At 37.6% G+C, this 22,419-nt stretch overlaps 1 long non-coding RNA gene across 1 annotated transcript in view; it reads right to left on the bottom strand.

Annotated features, from left to right (window-relative positions):
* The window catches only part of LOC112623259, a 35,031-nt gene extending 22,473 nt beyond the window's left edge, over positions 1 to 12,558 (bottom strand). Inside the window, exons 1-3 of the long non-coding RNA XR_003119113.1 lie at positions 12,434 to 12,558; positions 5,321 to 5,439; positions 732 to 876 (exon numbers count right to left, since the gene is read on the bottom strand). This is a non-coding gene — a long non-coding RNA (uncharacterized LOC112623259). The remainder of the gene's footprint in view (positions 1 to 731; positions 877 to 5,320; positions 5,440 to 12,433) is intronic.
* Between the last annotated feature and the right edge of the window lie 9,861 nt (positions 12,559 to 22,419).

Genomic DNA, 22,419 nt, shown 5'->3' with positions numbered 1-22,419 from the left:
TTTTTTTCCTATACATGTTTAGCAATGTTATTAGGCACACGCACACAATTATGAGTTTTGTATCTTCCTGTTTTTTGAAATGCAGTTTTTATCTTTAGCAATGTTTTCGCCTTAATTAAAATCAACTGTCTCGTAGTGCTATAGCTACCTCAGCTGCCTCTTAAACACAGTGTGTCCATGACTCCCACTCTATAGACATTGATCTCCAGCCTGTCTGTATTATTTCATCTAAAATGTGCCCCCTGCAAATTTCATATTGTTGGATTCTTGGTTTTTCATACAGACCATCTTTGTCTTCTAATTAGAGTGTTCAGTTTTATACATTAAATTACTAAAATAATTGTGTTTAAGTAAGCCTACCATCCTACTAAATGATTCTATTTGTCTTGTCTGTTTTTATTTTTGTTCCAGTTTTCTTAATTTCTTTCAGATAAGTATTTTCACGCATTGATTTTTCTTTTTCATTGTATTTTAGTACATTATTTTATTATTCTCTTAGCAACTACCCTAAGCATCTTTGAGTAGCTAATGTTTAAAGTAGTCATTTTAATATTTCTCTGAAAATACAAGAAGCTTCCAATAGTTAACTCCATTTTTGCACTAATATAAAATTTTACTTATACACACATTATAAAACTTGCACTAAATTGTTATCGTTGTTGTTTTAAACAGTTCTTGTTATTTTTACAGTTTCTGGAGTGCTTCATTCTTTCCTGATGATCTCTGCTTACCTGTAGGATGTTCTGGACTTTCCTTTCAGCTCAAGAAACTTCTTTTACTGTTTATTTCTGATGTCATTCTGTGGCAGGAAATTGATCAACTCTTCTCTGACTTGAAATGTCTTTATTTCATCTTGTGTTTAATGAGGTGTGATGGCTGTAAAATAAGTTGCATGTATTGATGAATACTAATACAGTGACATATTGATTTCCCATGAAAACGTGTGTTTCTGTAACCTAAAGGCTTCCTCATGTTCCTTGGTGTCCATTTCTCCCTCCGCTCCTGTCTGAGGCAACTGGCAGTTTGATTTCTGCCACTGTAAAGTAGTTTTCATTTTCCACAATTTCATGTAAATGGAGTCTTACAGTGCATGTTCTTTCTTACTTTTAATCCGGCTGCTTTAATTTCACCGAACAATTTTGGGGGCATCATCCACTCACTACGTCCCCCAGTAGCTTGTTGCTTTTTATGGCTGAGCCGTTGCCCCTTCCAAAAGCACAGCACAATTTATCTACCCATTCACCTGCTAATGGACATTTCTATTATTTTCAGGTTTTGGTTATTAAAAATAAAAAGTGATATGAGCATTTGTATCCAAAAATTTGGGTCTCAAATGTATTAATTGTAGGATTAGAATATCTGAGTCATATGGTAGGTGAATGTTTAATGTTTTATAAATTGACCACACTGTTTTCCAAAACAGTTTACATTCCCAGTTGGACTGTATAAGATTTGAAATTGCTCTCCATCCTCACCAGCGTTTGCTATGGTCATACTTTTAAATATTAGCTATTCTCACAGGTGTGCAATGGTATTGCCCTTATAGTTTTAACCTCCTTTTCCTTAAAGACTAATACTATTGAGCACCTTTTCCACTGCTTATTTGCCATTTGTGCATCTTTTCTTGTTCTTCTTGTTGTTGTTGAAATATCCATTAAAATATTTGTCCAACTCAGTCCACAAATGTACGGAGTTGTTTGTTTTCTTACCATTGCATTTTAAATTATTTGTATATTCAGAACAAAAGCTCTTTCTCAGATATTTATTTTGCAATACTTCCTTTCAATCTATTAAATCATTTTAATGATGTCTTTTGAAGAATAAAAGATTATAATTTTCATTTTTTAAAATTTATAATGTATAATTTCTTGTGTCCTTTTTAGGAAAACTTTGCCAAACAGAAGATCACTAATCCTTTGTCCTATTTTTATTCCATAAATACTACTAAGTATTATTGGCATTTATAGAAAATTCCTCCAAACAGCAGCAATGTATATCTTTAAATTGAAATATTTTACCAAGACAGCTGATGTTCTGTGCCATAGACTAAACCTTAAACATGATAAAAGAGTAGAAAACAAGCAAAGTATGTTCTGAGACCATAATGAAATTAACTGAAAATAAACAAAAACATATCTGGAAAATCCCTGAATATATGGCAAATAAACAACACACTTCTAAATCAACGATGGGTCAAAACTGAAGTCTTACACTAAACTAAAAATATTTTGAATCAAATAAAAATTAAAATACTATATATCAAAATTATCAGGATACAGCTAAGCAGTGCTTTGAGGGAAATGTAGAGTACTAGGTGCTTGTAATAGAAAATAGGAAACACCTAAAATCAGTAATATTATGAACATCTCTATGCCCAAAAGGAAATAGCTTACATGAAAATTAAAAATGTTTCTACCTGCAATAATGAATATTTGGAATTTGAATTTTATAAAATGTCATTTGCACAACATGGCTTGGCCTGGAGGACATGATTCTATGTGAAATACTCAGACACAGAAAGAAAACAATTGAATGATCTCACTTATATGTGAGATTAAAAAAAAAAAAACTCTCAAATACACAGAGACAGTGTGTGTAACAGTGTTTCCATGGGTGGGGATTGCAAGAGGACATGCGGGGATGTAGGTCAAAGGAATCAAAATATCATAGAAGGTATGAGGGCCAACAGTTCCGGAGACTGGATGCACAACATGAGGGCTGAACTTAATAAAATTGCACCAAGTTAAGGATTTTTGTTAAATAAGTAGATTTTCGCTGTCTTTGTCACAAAAAAAAAGTGAGATAATAGATACGTTAATCTGTTTCACCATTGTAACCATTTTACTATCTATATTTTGTAGCATCATATTGTAAACCTAAAATATACACAATACTATTTAAAATGCATTAAATTGCACTAAAACAAATGAAGCTTTAGGTATAAACATAACAAAATAGGTGCAGTGTTTGTATGCTGAAAACTACAAAACACTGATGAAAGAAAGAAAAAAATCTAAGTAAATGAAGAAATATGCAGTTTCATGGATTTGAGACTCAATATTTCAAAGATGTCCATTCTCCCATTTTCCTTGATTTGAGCAATGCAATCTCAATAAAATTCCAGCAAGTCTACTTTGTAAATAACAACAAGCTGAATCAAAATTAACATAGAAAGGCAAAGAAACTACAATAATCACAAAAATTCTGCAAGAAAACAAAACAAAATTCTGGAAAACGAACAAAACAACAAAGATAAAGTACTCATACAACTTGATTTTAAGACACTATAACGCGACAGTAAACAATACAAAGTGGTATTGGCGTTGGGACAGTCAATCAATGGAATAAAAGCAAGAACAGAGAAACTGACTCAGACATATATTGACAAGTGACTTTTGGCAAAGGTACAAGTCAAGTTAGGAAAGAAAGAGAATCTTTTCAGTTAATTGTGTTGGAACAATTAGTATGCAAATGTCCCAAATACGACCAATATATACCTTTTCCATATACAAACATTAATTCGTAGTGCATTATAGATTTGAATGTAAAATGCAAAACCATACAACTTTTGAAAAAAACATAACAGAAAAGCTGCATGACTTTGGCTTTGGTAGTGAGTTTTAAGATACAATACCAAAAGCACACTCAATGAAAGAAGAATTTTTAAAATTTGACTTTAACAAAATTTAAAGTGTTTGCATTGCAAAAGACACTGTAAATATGGTAAAACAGCAAGCCACAGACTTGGGGCTATTACTTGCAAATTTCATATTTGATAAAGTACTTATATCCAGAATTTTTTTTCTCTCTATCATCCTCAAGTACTGCTAAAATTAAAGCTTAAAATAAAATTGACAACACCAAATGCGGATAGGTATGTGAAGCCACAAGAATTCCCATTGCTGGTAGGAATGCAAAAGTAGTATTCTACTTGGACGCCCATACACCTTGGATGGCAGATTGCCTATTTCTTATAAACGTACACTCATCTCACGGCTCACGAAGTCCTGTCCCAGATGTTCATCTAAGTGAATGGAAAACTGCGTTCACACAAAAAACAATTTGCAGATGTCTGTAACAGTTTTATTCATAACACCTCAAACCGGAAACAACCAAGTTGTCCTTCAACACATGAGTGGAGAAACAGACTGTGGTGTGTTCACACGACGTAAGACTACTTAACAGTGAAAGGAGTGAGCAACTGACTCACATGACCTAGACGAGTCTTAACTGCATTTTCGTAAGTGAAAAAGGCAGCCCCCAAAGTCTGCATATTATATGTTCCACTTACATCACATCCTGGAGAAGGCAAATGTGCAGGAACAGAAAAGGGTGCAGGGCTTCTAAGGGTTTGGGGATGGGTTGATGAGTGATAGAACTGTTCTGTGTGGTAGTGGGTGGAAGATTTTTGACTGCATTTCTGAGTTGTGCAAAGACATAGAAAAGCCAAAAAGTCAAATTTATTGTATGCAAATTTAAAAAAAAACTCAACTAGGATTTGAGGGAATCTCAAACTAGAAGAACGACTGTGACAAATGAATCTAACTGATTACAAATGATGACACAACTCAGAAATTTTGCAGAATCAGAGAAGAGAAGTGTGAATCTGGTGGGGAACTCAGCCAGGCAGGCTGGGGGCTGCCAGGCCAGCCACTTGGTGGTGCCAGAGGACCTCCAATAGAACCTTGCACATGATTTTTACATAATTTACCCAGACAACAAAGAAGGCTCAGTCACTGCACTCAATCAATACCAGTGACGACACTACCACTTGCTGAACACGACCTTGGAGCATGTCTACGGGTCAACAGCATGACACCGATAACACTGAAAAATGGAAAATGCACAGGAGCCCGAGCCTCTACACACAGAGTCTGGGCCCCTTTTTGAATTTCATATGACTACACTGTATAATGAGTTTTGACTGTGTCCTGGTCATTGTTTAACTTTTCTCAGAATTTACTTGGAGTTTTACTGATCGGAGATTTATGGACTGTATAGTAGAGAAAGCAAATATATAAATAAGCATAATTATGCTGGCTCCCAATGTAAATAATGAATTCATTGTTCTAGTTTTGCTGGCGTTGTCACTGAAGAGCTTTGAAAGAAGCCTTCTGCTCGCTCAGAACCTTGAGGCATCCAGTGGTACCACAGAGTTAAAGCCATCCAAAGCATCTGGCATGGGTTCCCTGGTGAAGACATCACACTCATCCCATGAGTCCACACTCCCTGGCAGCCCTATAAACTCTCACCCTGTGAAACTATCACAGGTTTGCCATTATGCAAAGTATTTACCCCCCGATTTTCAACTTTATCTTACTTCAGGCAGACACAGAAAAGGTACTTCCACAGGTTCATGCAGTGTACTCAGGCTCATGGTCAATCGGCACAGGCTGCTTTTTCTTCGTGGCTCCAAAGCAGCATCCACTAGACTAAGACCTGGAAATGTTGTCTTTTAAGGAAAGATGAAAAGAAAAATCATGCCCTAGAGTCACGTGGAAGGAACACCATACTTTGCTTTTGGCCACTAGTCCACAATTAACCTGAGAGTTATGTCACCCAGGTACACCACCGCCTGGGCCCCAGTCCCATCAGAAAACTTTACAGCAAAGATGGTGAGGAACGTACCAGAGCAGATGACATTCTGGAGAACTCAAGTTACGCAAATGAAGACAAGTTATTTCAGAAGAAGGAGAAAATCGTGAGAAGTGAAGTTTCCGTCAACACCCATTATAAGTGTGCCAGATGACTGGCTCTAGAGTGTCATCCTCAAATCTGGGGGCTTTCCTTCCCTGTTTTCCTAGGCATTTTCTTAGCATGTTGCCTATGTACGGTTCTGTACTGTTAACAGGCACCTGCTGCCTCTCAGCAATGGTGTCTATAATGTTCCTCCCCTACTATGCCTTGTTCATCCCTAGTGGCTTCTTGTCATGAGTCTAATTTCTGGTTTGATATTCTCACAATGGGGCTCATTCTGATAATCAGAATCATTCCTAGGCTTGGTCTCACTGTCTCTGTGAGACAGCCAGACTCTTGGTATCAGTGTCTTGTGGCATATATGTTGGTTTTCTGGGTAATTTTACTGAAACATGAAGTGACATTTTGCATGCAACTCTAATATTTGTTTCAAGGCATTCCTATAAATCAGTTTATCAAGATAAACAGTTTGTTTACCTGTGCAAACTTCTATCAGGACAGCATGTTGCTAATCTGAGCAAAAAGTTCATTTACCAAACAGCAATGTTCTTGTGAAGGCTCACTTCAAAACTCTTGTCTTCTGTCCACAAACCTTACGTGATCACATCACAGACTTTACCCAATCCCAATCAATTTTCATCTTAAAAGAATCACTTAAACCTACCATTTATTCTAGCAAACTCTGGTTCCTGTGTAGTTGATAATTCACACTTAATCCTGACAAAAACGTTAATTCAGGAAATTCTTCTAGCACAGACTGGAGTTTCCTTATCTTCCTCCCTCCCACTATGATCCGGGCTCTTCCGGGATCCCATCTCCGTTGAGGAGTCGTCACTGGGGTTCTGGGAGCCCTGGAGAGACTTGAGACTTTAAAAGCTGAAGATTCTTAAGAAGCTACAATATATATTATTTGTTGTTTTATTTTATTGATTGGTTCTTGTAGCATACATATGTATGAAAAACTAGTACTTACCTTTCTTGTCTTTCTAAGAAGTCTTTGCAAAAAAGAATTATGTGCTGGGTTTGTGTGTGTGTGTGTGTGTGTGTACGCTGGTGTATGTGTGTAATGGGGGAGGTGCTGGTTGTATTATTTGAGAATAAAGAATACAAGGCTTTGAAAAGTCACTTTGCCCAGGGCTACATAGTAAGTTTTTTGGGTTTTGTGTGTTTGTTTTGTTTTCTTCAGACACGGTTTCATTCCTGTTGCCCAGGCTGCTGTGCAGTGGCGTGATCTTGGCTCACTACAACCTCTACCTCCTGGGTTCAAGTGATTCTCCTGCATCAGCCTCCCAAGTAGCTGGGACTACAAGCACGTGCCACCACACCCAGCTAAGTATTTTTTGTATTTTTAGTACAGATGGGGTTTTGCCATGTTGCTCAAGCTTGTCTCAAACTCCTGGCCTCAAGTGATCTGACCGCCTTGGCCTCTCAAAGTGCTGGGATTACAGGCGTGACCCACTGCACCCGGCCGATAGTAAGTTTAACAGCTGGAATTCCAACTTTGTGAAGCACTGATAATAACTGGAAAAAAAAAATTCAGATGAGTAACTTACACACATATAAAATTCAAATCCCCATTGAAGTGTATTAACTAGACATTACTTAATAAATTTCATTAAATAAATTCCAGTAGACCTAAACATATTGCAATTACATGCACTGATATATTTTTGGAAACTGAACATTTTAATAGCCTTGTTGAAATATAATTAATAAACTGTACATGCCAGTTAGTATAGTCTCAGTGCTGTGCAACCACAACCATAAGGTAAATTTTAGAACATTTTTACTTTGAAAGGAACCCCACACCCGTCAGCAGCCACTCTATTGCCCACCATCTCCCTCCACCAGTTCCTGGCCACCACCAATCTACTTGATGTCCCCATGGGTTTGCCTGTTCTAAAACTTTCGTATAAATAGAATTACAGAATATGTGGTCTTTTAAAAATTCCCTCAAACTCTGTATTTTTCCCAAAGCATGTATTTAACCGAATTTATGAAATTTTTGCAATAATTTTAAAGGAAAGTTTTGAGTTACTTATTTTCAGAAATGGTAATATACAGTATTTTAAAAAAAATTCTACACAGAGACAAATCTCTTTGAAAAGCTCAGCTGTTGGAAGTGAAGATGCTTTGTCTAAATGGAGAAATAAAATTAGGATGAAGAGACGCTAATTCAACTAGATTTTTGAGACGCTAAATTTGTGATGGGAAAAATGCAAGACATTTACTAGAGAATCCATTCCTGATCCTGCATAAAAGGGCACACACTTTGGCCACAGAGTATTTTGAAGGGGATACATGATAATATTAAGTATATATACGGGGCCAGAATTGTATTTTTAATAGACAAGTTAAAATACCCAAATCCATGCAAGGCCTAAGAATGACAGTTTTGTGAGGAGCAAGCAAGGCCTCCAGGAAAAGGGCAGGGAGGGAAAATGGGAAGCGGATGGAGGCTGGGCTGAGGCCCTGGTCTCTGCTCTTCCCTCCTCCCCACCAGCCCATTTCTCTTTTCCATCTTTTTCTACCCTCTATGACAAATGAGAGTGTATCAAATTCACCTCCAAATGGGCTAATGTACTTTCCAGGTCTCCTTTCACTTGGTTTAAATATAGAAACAGAGGAGTGTGGAAAGGCACTGGCCCCAGCAAAGCGGGTTGGCTTTGTCCCTGGGTTCACTCTTGCATACTGGACAGGTCACTTCAGGCCTCGGATTCCTCATTTGTGAAGCACAGGCAAAAACTCAAGGCTCCCCACCTTGCTGTGGTGGTGAATCAGCGGGGTAAATGCTTAGCCGGGGACTGGCTTGCTGTACCCTCCACAACGACCACTTGAAGTGGATCCCAGAGGCTCTTTACTTTGCCATAAAGACAGTTTAAGGAAATGAGACTTTTAAATAACTTGTCTGCAACTTCTACAAGAGATGGTAAGTGCATATGGTGTCTTTCTAAGCTACTTTCAGATGAACCATAAATCTCAGTGCGTTCTCCTGCATTGGAGGGAGAGGCTGCTAATGCAAGCTCAGCCCTCCTGTGCAGCTCCTAATGAGGCAGGCCCCTTAGTCCCCTCTGCTCCCCAAGACCAACCCCATAGCTGGGCAGTTGTTGCAATGTGACACACTTGGGCACGTATCTGAGACGTCATTTTGAAAATGAAGAACCGATATTTTTCTTACTTATAAAAGCAGTCCTACTTCTCAAAGGAGACGCCTGTCCTGGAGGACCTGCGACAAGGTAGAGAAGAGGTTTTCTCCCCTCATGCCTTCATGGAGAGGCTCATGTTGCTAGACATGGCGACGTCTGTCAGGAAATGTCGTGTCCTCATCCCTTCACGTAGGCAGCGTCCTACGTGATTCAGCGTCGTTTGATTCAGCGTCCTGGGGGCACTTCTTGTTCCTGCCGACATGTGCTCACGCATGCGTGGTGGAGCTGGCCTTTTCAACATCCGCCATCTAACCGGTAGGTAGCAGGGTTATTGATATCGCATGTATTTAATGTGTTTAATTTTCATCCATATATCTTCTTGGCTGATCTGTCTTTTCAACTCTTTTGCCCATTTTAAATTGTTTTTTCCTGTTATTGACTTTTGAGTCTTTTTAGATGTGAAGTACAAGCCATTTTTTCAGATATATGGTTTGCAAATGTTTTCTCCAGATCTGTAGCTTATATTTTTTATTCTCTTAACAGTAGTGTCTTCTGACTGGTATATGTGCTTCATTTTGAGTATGTCCAATTTATCAGTTTCTTTTCTTTTATGGATTGTACTTTTGCTGTCAAATTTAAAATATCTTTGCCTAACTCAAGGTAGCACAGATTTTTTTCCTATGATTTCTACCATAATTTCTACTTTTGTATTCTATGTTGTTTATAATCTATTTTGGTTCCATTTTTACGTAATATGAGATGTAGATAAAAGTTAATTTTTTTGCGTAAGATACTCAATTGTTCTAGCACCATTTGTTGAAAGGCTATTGTTTTTCCTCCATGGAATTATCTCTGCATCTTTGTTGAAATGAACACACCACAGATGTGTGGGCCTATCTCTGGGTGTGGATACAGCTCAGGTGATCTATTTCTACATCCTTATGGTAACTCCTTACTCTCAGGCCACCACAGCTGCTGCTGTGCAGAAGAGGCAAGGCCACCAGCGGCCCTGGCATTTGCTCCCCTTCCTAGTCTATTCTCCAGGTCTGGGTGGAATTCAGAGCCCAGGCTGCCTCTGGCCCCTTCCACCAATGGGCGGGTTTGCCCCTGTGCAGATAAGCTGAGGACCAACCCCAACACCGGATGGCTGGTGGCCACAGAGATGGACTCAGCACAAAATTGCTTAGTCCTGTGCTGGGTGGAAGCCAACACCTGCAGCTGGAGGCTGGGTTCACTGCGGACTGAGTGAGAGGTGAAGCTGGCTGGGCTTCTGGGTTGGGTGGGGACTTGGAGAACTTTTCTGTCTAGCTAAAGGATTGTAAATGCACCAACCAGTGCTCTATGTCTAGCTAAAGGTTTGTAAATGTACCAATCAGTGCTCTGTAAAATGGACCAATCAGCTCTCTGTAAAATGAACCAATCAGCTCTCTGTAAAATGGACCAATCAGCAGGATGTGGGTGGGGCCAAATAAGGGAATAAAAGTAGGCCATGCGAGACAGTGTTGGCATCCCGCTCAGGTTCTCTTTCTTGGTGTGGGAGCTTAGTTCTTTTGCTCTTTGTAATAAATCTTATTGCTGCTCACTCTTTGGGTCTGTGCTGCCTTTATGAACTGTAGTACTCACCATGAAGGTCTGTGGCTTCACTCCTGAAGTCAGCGAGACTAGGAACCCATCAGAAGGAAGAAACTCTGGGCAGATCTGAACATCTGAAGGAACAAACTCTGGACACACTATTTTTAAGAACTGTAACGCTCACCACGCAGGGCCTGTGGCTTCATTGTTGAAGTCAGCGAGACCAAGAACCTGCCAATTCCGGACACACTAGGTTGCTTTAGGCTTTGGAATTAACCCATTTATACTGAAGGCTGCAAAATTTTTTTGTGAAAAGTCAGACCTTGGGAATGGTTTTGAGTGGTAGGATATAAATCCCACAAGCTTAGCATTCCAATAATGGAACACTAGGCGTAAATGGGATAAGGGCATCTTTATTTCATAGTAGGCTTGTTAAAATTTTTCTCGGTTCATAAATTAAGGGTAGAGAAAGCACTCCTTGGTGAATTCCCGCTTTTCCTTAGGGATTTTCCTGGGAGAGGGCTGTTTATTAGCTAGCATGGTGGTGAGCAGCGTTAGAGGTTGTCTCTGAAGAAGTTAAACTGGTTTGTATTTCCTCCCGTGTGCAGTTCTTCAGAAGCTTGGTCCTAGGGCTGGGAGGAGACAGGGGGCAGGGAATCAAAGACTTGCGTGGTTACAGGGGAAGAGAAGAGAAAGGCCCTGGCAAGAGAGTGTACATCTAGGGTTGGCTTCCAAAGAACCGGCAAGTGACAACACGGAAAATGTGAAGACAAGCCCAGGGTCGTCTTCCGACTCTCCATGTGTTTGTGATGATCCGGAAGTGACGTCTCCCTCTGGCCTTATCTTCCGATTCTCCATGTGTGCCTGAGGATCCGGAAGTGACGTCACCCTCTGCAACCCATCATTCCAACCCAGAGGACCATGAGGGTCCACGGCTAAACAGTTACACGTGTAAAGCACTCAGATTAGTTCCTGGGACAACAAATTACTCTAAAATATATGTGTTGCCCATATAAACTTGTCATACTGTGGGAAATGGGTACTGTGGGTTCTGACTTACAGCCTAATTTTAAACCTTCTGCTTTAGAATGTAGAGGAAGTTCATAATAAATTCCTAATCAGTTTATAGTTGAGTCTGCTTTCAGGGAGCCTGTTTTCAATGGAGAGTCTACCTCTGTTTCTAACCCATGGTGAGTTGAGCTCTCTCTGATTTTACACAGCAAATTGTTTCCTATGCTGTTCCTCACTTGTTAGAATCCCATCAATAAGAACATAGAGTAACTGCCTCTAGAATCAGGTTCATTGGAGACTGGGAAAACTGATAAAAATCAATCAAACATAGAGGCATCAAAGAGTTATAAAAGAGGTTATACAGGAAGATTTTCAGTTGGTCTCCACTTCTGAAACGGCTCATTTTTTAATACCTGAGACTAAACCATATCATGTTTCTATTTTCTTTAAGTTGCTTTTAGAATTAACATACCTTAATTCGTGTCTGGTATGCTTCAGAACTTTGGCTCAAACCATCTTTTTGGACCTTAGGCTCTTTTTCTTGGACTTCCACCGGGACCTGCCCGAAGCCAGTGGACATCGAGCATGAAACGGCTTCCTTTATTTCTCACACCCCAGTTTCCTTCTGTTTGAATTTTTGTCAGTTCATACATTAAGGGTAGAGGAAGCACTCTTCCTCCAAGGGGAGAATTCCCGCTCTCCCTCTAGGCTCTTCCCTGGAGAGGACCCTTTTCAGCGAGGAGTGGTGATGAGCAGGGATGGAGGTCTCTCAGAGGAGGTTAAATTGGCCCTGTACTTTTTCCTCAGTAATTCCTGAGTTGTACCTCTGCATAAACACACCCAGTCTGACATGGAAGGCTGACTCAGCTGGAGTCTGATCTCACCTCTCCTCCCTGTGCACTTGCAGGGACGTCAGGCTCTGCAGGCGGCCCTCTGGGCACCAGCACCTTTCCTGACCCGGGCCCTGGTCACTCTCCCTAGAGGCTTTACTTGGGGGAGCTCCCTACCATTTCCCCAGCTAGGAGGAAGCCAGGCCCCTCTTGGGAGAGGTTGGTGATCCAATCCAGGTGATGGGGTCAGTGGAGATGTTCTCTCAAATAATGTATCAGACATAAAGGTCAGGAAGTGTCTACCATTCTGGAACACTGGGAATTGTGATGACAACATGACTGCGTGTACTGGGAGAAGATCTGCTGCGTGGTCTAATGGAATCTATGGTAGACGAAAGTGTCTCATAAAAGGGTTTTTTACTGAATTTGGAAAATTCATGTGTTTAGCCAGATGAATCAGAAAAGATTTTTTTTTTTCCCTTTTTTTTAGCCAGAAGCGTCCATATGTTTTCAGATGCACTAGCAAAGCAAAAGCACAGAAACATCAATTTTCTAAAAGGAGGGCAAAACCACATTTTCTTCCTGGAAAAACTCAAGAGTTGAGAAAGGGAAATTGGACGTGTCATTTGGGATTACACTGAGGCAAAGTTGCCATCTGGACAGAAACTAGCACTGGCGAAAGCAACGTTGCCACTCTCACATCTTCCAGAAACAGCTCCTGACAAGGCTCTGACCCTCACTCATGGATGGTTTCTTGATTAGCTGGTGGGTTGTGTATTTATAATGGCACAGGAGAACGCTCAATCAACATGATCTCACGCGAATAAAGTGAGCATTCCAATAGGTGGTTTAAGCCTCAAGCATTTTTAAAAAGAGCTGGGTGGCTTTGTGCTTTTAGGATATAGCTGAAGGTGGAGAACAAAGAGAGAGCCCATCACTGCAGAACGCAGAGCTCTGGGGGTGAGGATGCTCGGGAGAGAGGCACTGCCTGCTCTTGGTACATCATGGACAGCACACGTAACACAGGCCAGCCAGGCACTGGAGCAAGGTGATGAGCCTTCTCCTCACTTCACAATCGGAATCCTTCTGAAAAGTCCATTCATAAATGTGTTTCTAGATTTATTCACTCATATGTATTCGGGCCAAATCTTCATGGTGAAATCCTCAGCAATCTGGCAGTTGGTGGAAAATCGGTATTTTTCAAGTCACTTGAATTGTTCAATGGTCACGAGAAACCACAAGTTGCTTATGTTTAGTGAATTATGTTGCATTCAGTTAAGTACCCAATATACGTATAACCAGCAAGTTTTACAAACCTTTGTTACTGAATCAGATCAAGGATAATGATAAGCTCAGCTGGCACCTTTCCCACTGCTAGGGAAAGGACTACGTTTATATGTTAAATATTTACCAAGTGAAAAGCACATAATCATTCATTTAATCCAGGCAAATTGAATGACTACTATGTGCTGGTTAGAACAGTGGAACCACAATGGCCCTTCTCTCCAGTAGTCACATCTGCTGTTTCTTGAGAATAACCAATATGATTCTTTTACAAGTGTTTTGTAATTAAAACATTGTACACAGGGACTTTAGAAATTCTCATATTGCAGACTTTACTTATTGCGGGTGAAGAAACAGGCCCAAAGAGGTGAACTCACTCATAAAAATTTCTGGAAGTTAGTAAAAAATAGTTATTGTTATTATTAGAGTACTTTATTATTGTAACTACAAGATAGTTGTTGAGAATCGAGACAAAGCAAGCTCTGAGACACACACCTCTTATGGATGTAAATTGATACCATTATGTAGCAAAGTTATTTGCATTATCTAACCAAATTAGTTTATTTAACTAAAGTGGCATTATTGAAAGCTAGAAATCCCACTCCAAAGTATATAAACTCAACTCGCAGCTTTCAACCTTTTTTTAATGATAAAAAGCAGAAAACATTTAATATCATAAGATAAAACACAGTTATATAATATAAAAGTTTTGCAAAACATTAATTTTGTTTACTTTGTGCAATGCAATCTGATTTTTATTTTTTTCTTTTTCCTCCCCTCTCCTCTTTTCTCCACTGTCTTCCCTTCTCTTCTACTGAATTTTATTTAATTAAATAATACTTTCACCACCTATTAAATGTATTTAATGATCCACTAATAGATCAAACTCTTAATTTGAAAAATGCTACCTGAGAAGAAGAATTGTGCTTGTTGAGAGAAACACAAAAATGTGCAAAGCAATGTCAGCAAGAGCAGAAAAGTGGAACTATCACAAATGACATGGTTAAAAGGGGCAGTCATAAAATGGAATGTTAAATATGAAGAAAAGTTAGTGAACTATAGGTGTACTTGTCTCAGATGTTTCTCAAAAACCAAATGAGTAGAAAACAAGTTCCAGAAGAATGTGTATAGTGTATCTATGTTTATTTGTTAGTCAAAAACCAACTGAATAATGAATTACTCAGAAATCATATATATAACAAAGTTATTTAAAAAGAAGGAATGATTTATGCAAACTTTAGAATCACTTTTATCCAGGAGGAGGAGAAAGTGGAGGAAAGATAACGTATTTGGAAAGATGAACAGTGTGAGCCTCATAAGTACCAAAACTACTTCATATCTTGAGCTGTGTGCTGAGTATATGATTTTTTATTTTATTTTACAAACTGCACATTTATATGTTATTTTACATGTGCAATATGGTATTAATAATATTAAAAATAAGTAATATGTCAGAGAGAGATTCAATATTTTAAGTACAATGATGTTCATAACTATGTTAAATAATAGAGTTAAAATTGTCAACATATTAAAAGTGCAAGAATAAGGAAGAGTAATCAAAGTATTGTATATCCACATATAAAAATTTTATAACTATGTTTTCAATAAAATTATACTTTGCATATACTTTGATATACTTTGCATAAAAAGCATATGCAACTGTATATACAGTGTGATATAATTGTGTGTATATATATTTTGTGTATATATTTATATATAAAACATTAGGAATCATACCAATGTGATAACATCATGATAATGATTTTGACTTTTTTTCTATAAAATTTTCAAATTCTGTAATGAGAATAAACTACTTTGTAAACTAGACATGGTCAATGAGTCATTTTAAATGAATCAAATTTAAAAGAATAGCCTAGTGCCCTCTCTGCTAATCCCCACAAAAGTATTAATAAAGTGTAAGAGAAGTTTCTATAATACATTCCCGGGAGGGTCTTTCATGTAGACACCCCATTAAATTAAGACAAGAATAAACCATGGTCAGCTGTAGTTCAGCCTCCATACTTGGTTATGTCAATTCCTTGGGAAAAAATTCGCAAAGTGGAAATATAGTTTTTGACTCCCAGTGCAAAAGAGGGACCAAGTACCATAGGCTAAAAGATCTATTAAATATGTTCTTCGTCACACAGGTCTCATTTCTGAGAGTATGAGAATAATGAGTGAGCCATTTTGCCCAGTGAAACTTTGTTAAAATAAAGGTCTTTGTCCTTTGGAGTTATTACTTACCAGCTTCATCTACTGACTATGGAAGATACTTAGTTCTCTAACTTTGAATTAATTATTCCAGATATTATATAAGTACATTATCTGTAACATGTATGTTAATGTTTTGAAAAACGACACCCAGGAAAATGTTTAATAAAAATTAAAATGTAAAATATTAACAGATATTAAATCCAAAGCAAGTTATTTTATGGGAATAACCTCCTGACAATAGTCTCAACCTTTTAAATTCATTAACAATCTCTGCCTTTTAATTTGAATGCTTTAACCAATTTATATTTATTGTAATCATTGATTTAGCTTAGTTTAAATTTACCATCTTGCTGTTGTATTTTTATCTTACATCTTTGTTTTGTTTTGTTTTGTTTTTATACTTGTTTTTTGTCTTCTTTTGATTTAGTGAAGTAATTATAAGTATGGTTGACATTTGCACAATGCAAGATTAGGGATGCCAACCACCCCAATAAGTTGAAAATTTATGTATAACTTTTGATTCCTCCAAAAAAGTTAACTACTCATGGCCTATCGTTTACAAGGTGAATCATCTCTAAAACGGCAGCAACCACAAGTGTGGAGCTCAATTTACTGTACATATCAAGACTTCAACTTTTTCTTGTAATGATGTGATTTTTCTTTGCTTCTTGGGATCACTAGTGGCACGTTGTATGAGTCTCATGGTGTTATTCAGTGTTTATGTCATTGCACTAAACACGATGGAAAACATGTGAGAACTGCAAGAAATCACTTTTTCTGTGTTGTGCAATTTACAGGAGCAATGAACTGCCCACATGGAGATGATCAGTGTTACATGGTGCTTTAAGCAGATACTTAGATACTAGCAAAACTTGATCTCGCCCAAATAGCAACAGGAGGTGGCTACAAAATTATTACAGTAGTATTGTATTTACTAGAGTCAATTTTATGCAGTTATAATATAATACCACATCTTTACATTTGTTTACATTTATCTTGACTGTGAAGGGTATCATGTATGGTTTGTAGATGTTTGCATGCATAAGTTTTGATAAATTTTAGCTTTTTATTATAGATTTGTGTATATTTTATGGTAGTAAATGATAAAATAGACTAGTATTTACACATATTTTGTGCATTCATGAAATACTTAACTTTTTCTTGAATTTCTCTGTTTCTAGGTGACACAGTTTGTGAGTTTTCCAATTATTTCAAATCTTCAAAAATATTCTAATATGTATATTTTAAAAAATCTATACACAAGGGAACCTGCACAGTTGAAACCCGTGTTGTTCAAAGGTCAGCTGTATTCCATTTTATTTCCCTTATTTAATTATAAACTGATTGTGCAGAATTATGTTATAGATATTTCTAGGACTACAAGGTGTACATTAACTTGTCTCAGTCAATCTTGAATCAATATTATGAAATATAGGCATTACACAAGATGTTTTCAGACTTTCCATGTATTTGACTAGTACATATAAAATAAGCTTTCCAATACAGTGCTCTAGTTTTAAAGTCAATTCACTTTTAGAAAGAATTAGGAAAGAGAAAAAACAATCTTTTATATTTATGCATACATTTACTCTTATTTGACTAGTACATATAAAATAAACCTTGCAATACAGTGTCCTAGTTTTTAAAGTCTATTTACTTAAAAAAAAAAATAAGAGAAAAAACAGTCTTTTACATTTATACATACATTTACCAGTTCTGGAATTCTTTCTAAGGATTCTGGATTCTACCTGTTACGAGTCCCCTTTAGCCTGAGGAATCATCTCTTCCACTTCATAAAATTCAAGTCTACTGGTAAGAAATTGTTTCAGCTGACATTATTTGAAAATGGTTTACTTTGCGTTCCTCCATTTTGAAGGATAATTTCCCTGGCAATAGATTCTAAATGGACAGATGTTTTCCCCCTTTCTTTTCACATTAAAAAAAAAAAAAATTCCTTATCTGTAAGTGATATTTTCCCTGGCTATCTTTAGGATTTCCTTTTCGTCTTTCATTTTTTCACAGTTTATGATGTGCATAGCTGTGGAATTATTTGCATCTATCCCCTTGGGGCTTCGGTGTCTTGTACCTGTCCATTGCTTTTCATCAGATTTGTGACATTTCCACTTTTCTTTCTTCAGATGGTTTTCTCTTCCCTACTCTCTCCTCCTGACAACCTGATTACATGCATGTTGGGCCTCTTGACACTGGCACACAGCTCAGTTTTTATTCATCTTTATTTTCTAAGCTTTAATTTACACAGTTTCTACAGATAGACTTTCAAATTTAATCATCTTTCTTCAGCACTCTCCATTCTGTGGTCAAGCCTATCAGTGTATTTTTTGGATTTCAGATGTTACAATTTTGTGATCTAGAATGTCCTTTTGGTTCCTTTTTCTAACTTGCTTTTCTCTGTTCTCATTCTTCATCTGTTCACTTGTTCCTTCCTTTTCCCCCTATAAATACTTGAATGTCTTTATGATAATTATCTTCAGACTTCTATTTGCTAGCTCCAATTCTGGAACTAGAAGAACATTCTGTCCGTGTCTTTTTTTTTCTCTTGTTTGTGAGCCTCATGTCACTTTGCACACCTCCGAATTTCTAATGGTGTATAAAACATTGTATATAGAAGGGCATTGAAATATTCTAATGTTTTGTGTTTATCTTATTTCTAGAGCTCTTTTCTGTGTCTGTGGAGTAAAATAAGGAAGTAATCATCAGGTTTCACCGAAAGTCATGTTGAACCAGGGCTACGCTGTTACTTTCATAAGAATGAGTTTGCCTGCACTGAGGCCAGCCTCAAGCCTTCCACATCCCCACTGTGGCCCCAGTGGAAGGACTGGTCTATTATATTTTCACTGTAGAGTGTTTGATCCAGAAAGAGGCTGGGTTCAGCTGTATCAGGCCCTCAATTCCACCACACACCATGAGAATAAGCAAGACTGTGCAAATTCTGATTTTCAGTTTCTACTTTACTTACTTTTCCTTTTTTCCTTTTTCCATAAAGTTGATGTTGTGCCATGGATAATATTCAGCATAAACAAATTATTGTTTCATTTGGTAATCTTCCAGATTCTAATCCATCCCACCATGTCCACCATTGCTAATAGCTTGGCTGAACTTACCTTGACCTTGGAGAGTCTAGTGTTCTTTAAAAGGCCTCTCATGCTGCTTCAATGATTGAGAGACCTGTGTTCTGTCCCCTGGAACTGCCATGGCTCTCTGATAATCTACAAAGCTTTTCTCTTGTCTAAATCAGTTCAACAATGCCTTTCTCTTTTCATCATGCATGAATATTCTCATAGAAAAAGATAGCTATTATACATCCATTCTTCTTTTAATGTTTGTTGTTCTTTCCACAATCATGCATTCCAAGTATATATTGTTTTACAATATCAATGCGTAACGTAAGAGCATATACTAACATTAAAAATTATATATAATAAAATTGACCATGAATATTAGGTGATGGTTCTATTCATCTTGTTTTATGTTTACTACTCAGAATACTGAGCAAAATTTAATACATTTTGAATTGTCTGTACAATGTTAGTAGCTCTAGACTCTGCGAGGTTGGCAGGTGATAACAGAGTGTTGTTTTCTATTAAAATAGACTCTAAATAACTATCTGTGAGCATGAGTGTGTCAGTATTTACCAAAGCAGCTGTGGCTGTAACTCCGTTTGTTAGGTCGCCATGGTGATAAAGTCGAGATTGAGGTTTCATCACGTGGGACCAATTAGTTTCACCCTGTTCTCCAGTCGCGCATGACGTTCCCCTTTCTCCTCACTTGGCTGACTTCACTGAAGAGACACTGGGTGACAGAATGCAGATAGATCAGCACACATGTGTCTGTGACTCATGCATCGGTACACGCGTGTCTGTGGGTCATGCATCGGCACACGCGTGTCTGTGGCTCATGCGTTGGCACACGTGTGTCTGTGGCTCGTGCGTCGGCACACGCGTGTCTGTGAATCATGCCTGCTCATGTATGTATCTTCATACAAATGATTACGTTTATATAAATACTGATGTTAGGTAGATATTATTGCTACATAAATTGAGTTGAAGTTCGATGGTTGGCAAGGAAACTACTCAATGACACAAAATATAGTCCTTTAGTCCACAGCAATATGTTTTTGTATTGTCAAATCATGTTTCTATTAAAAATGCCCGGAGCTTCATTCATAGAAGGCTTTCCTCACATATTGTGGAATTGATGTTGTATCTCTAAACATGAACACTTATGATGAGGTAATTATTTCTATTTGACAAGTTATTTTAAAATACTTGCTGAGCTTTTTACTTGATTAGAGCTAAAATGATGAAAGTTACTATAACTTACAAGCTAGCATAACTAATGTGCTACAAAATCCCTCAAGAATGACAACATGCAGATATTTCAACTGAATGTTGCCTTAAAAAATTATGGCAGAAATTTAGAATACCTGTTATGCTTAGAATGGAATGGACATAGGGGTGGATTTTCCACCTCATCTTTGGCATTTTTGAAGACGCTAAGTGTGCACAAGACTGATAGAAGCTCACAAACTGCTGTGTAGTTTTTAAAACATCTTAATGGTATCTCTTTCTTTCTTCATACACATGGACACTCTTCTATACACACAACTTTAAATTAAATAGAAATAGTCCTTTTTAGTGTATTGTAATTATCATTAAAATTAAAAACAAATATTCTATGCAGACATACTCAGAAATAGTCCCAAACTTTAACCCTGAAAAAATGACTATACGCTTTACATATAAAATATTCGCAAAAGTTCATTGAGAACTGACTATCCTTAGACTAGACTGTAGCTTTAATGGCTCTGCAAGTGACTTAAGTGGCAAAGAGAGAAATCAAACCCACCTCCCAAAGCTTTTTCCAAAAATGAGAATAAAAAATGAGACTGTTATCTTCCATTGAGTATTTTCCACTGAGTCCTGTTTTGTTTTTGTTTCTTCCTTGGGCTCCTTTGGCTTTATTTGTTTTTAAATTTTTGCTTTGCTTTTTGATGTCATTAATTTTTTGTTTTGTTTTTGTAAAATGTGTGATCTACGAACACATCCAATTTTCATATCAAAGTTACCATTTCTGAAGTAACACTGCACACTTTTTAATTCGCTGTAAGGCCTTTCTTACACGAATCTTTGAAATAAGAAGTATGTGATCAGTTAGCTTTTTCAGTAATCGTCACTAGGTAATTTAGTAAATTCCATCATCCTGGGAGATAAAATAGTATATTTTCCCATGTCTTGAAAAAAAAGGGGAGCAACTTGTGAGTATGTTTAAGAAAATAACTGATATTTGAAAAATTATTCTATCACTGATGCATTTTGTTATGACTATGAGGCTTCCTAAGTATCGTCTGGAACCTGTATTAGATTAAAAGATAGTTAAAATGCACTGCATAAGAGAAAAATAGAAATTTTAAAGATTGAGGGAAAGGACATTAGAGGAAGTTAGAAGGCAAGGAATCCAAGTACGTGATTATCATAGACATTCCACGTTGAAAAGGGAATTATGAAAAGTTTACTTCTAGGAGCAAAGAGGTCTGCTATTCAGTGTTAAAATATCCAGCTTTAATGACCTGCTCAGGTGGGCTGTAATACAGCCCCACTGATGAGTCTGTAATGAGCATGCGTTATAGGAAAACAGAGTGTGATAGGAAGTTATCATGGGCTGTAATACACCCCACTGATGAGTCTGTAATGAGCATGTGTTATAGGAAAATAGAGTGTGATAGGAAGTTATTATGGGCTGTAATACAGCCCCACTGATGAGTCTGTAATGAGCATGCGTTATAGGAAAACAGAGTGTGCTAGGAGGTTATCATGGGCTGTAATACACTCCCACTGATGAGTCTGTAATGAGCATGTGTTATAGGAAAACAGAGTGTGATAGGAAGTTATTATGGGCTGTAATACACCCCACTGATGAGTCTGTAATGAGTATGTGTTATAGGAAAACAGAGTGTGATAGGAAGTTATCATGGGCTATAATACACCCCACTGATGAGTCTGTAATGAGCATATGTTATAGGAAAACAGAGTGTAATAGGAAGTTATCATGGGCTGTAATATACCCCCACTGATGAGTCTGTAATGAGCATGCGTTATAGGAAAACAGAGTGTGATAGGAAGTCATTATGGGCTGTAATACAGCCCCACTGATGAGTCTGTAATGAGCATGTGTTAAAGGAAAACAGAGTGTGATAGGAAGTTATTATGGGCTGTAATACACCCCACTGATGAGTCTGTAATGAGCATGTGTTATAGGAAAACAGAGTGTGATAGGAAGTTATTATGGGCTGTAATACACCCCACTGATGAGTCTGTAATGAGCATGTGTTATAGGAAAACAGAGTGTGATAGGAAGTTATTATGGGCTGTAATACACCCCACTGATGAGTCTGTAATGAGCATGTGTTATAGGAAAACAGAGTGTGATAGGAAGTTATTATGGGCTGTAATACACCCCACTGATGAGTCTGTAATGAGCATGTGTTATAGGAAAACAGAGTGTGATAGGAAGTTATTATGGGCTGTAATACACCCCACTGATGAGTCTGTAATGAGCATGTGTTATAGGAAAACAGAGTGTGATAGGAAGTTATTATGGGCTGTAATACACCCCACTGATGAGTCTGTAATGAGCATGTGTTATAG

The sequence above is a fragment of the Theropithecus gelada genome, chromosome 4, assembly GCF_003255815.1.
Source record: "Theropithecus gelada isolate Dixy chromosome 4, Tgel_1.0, whole genome shotgun sequence".
NCBI lineage: Eukaryota > Metazoa > Chordata > Mammalia > Primates > Cercopithecidae > Theropithecus > Theropithecus gelada.
Note: the sequence above shows the minus strand (reverse complement) of the source record. Positions and strands in the feature narration are given on the sequence as shown.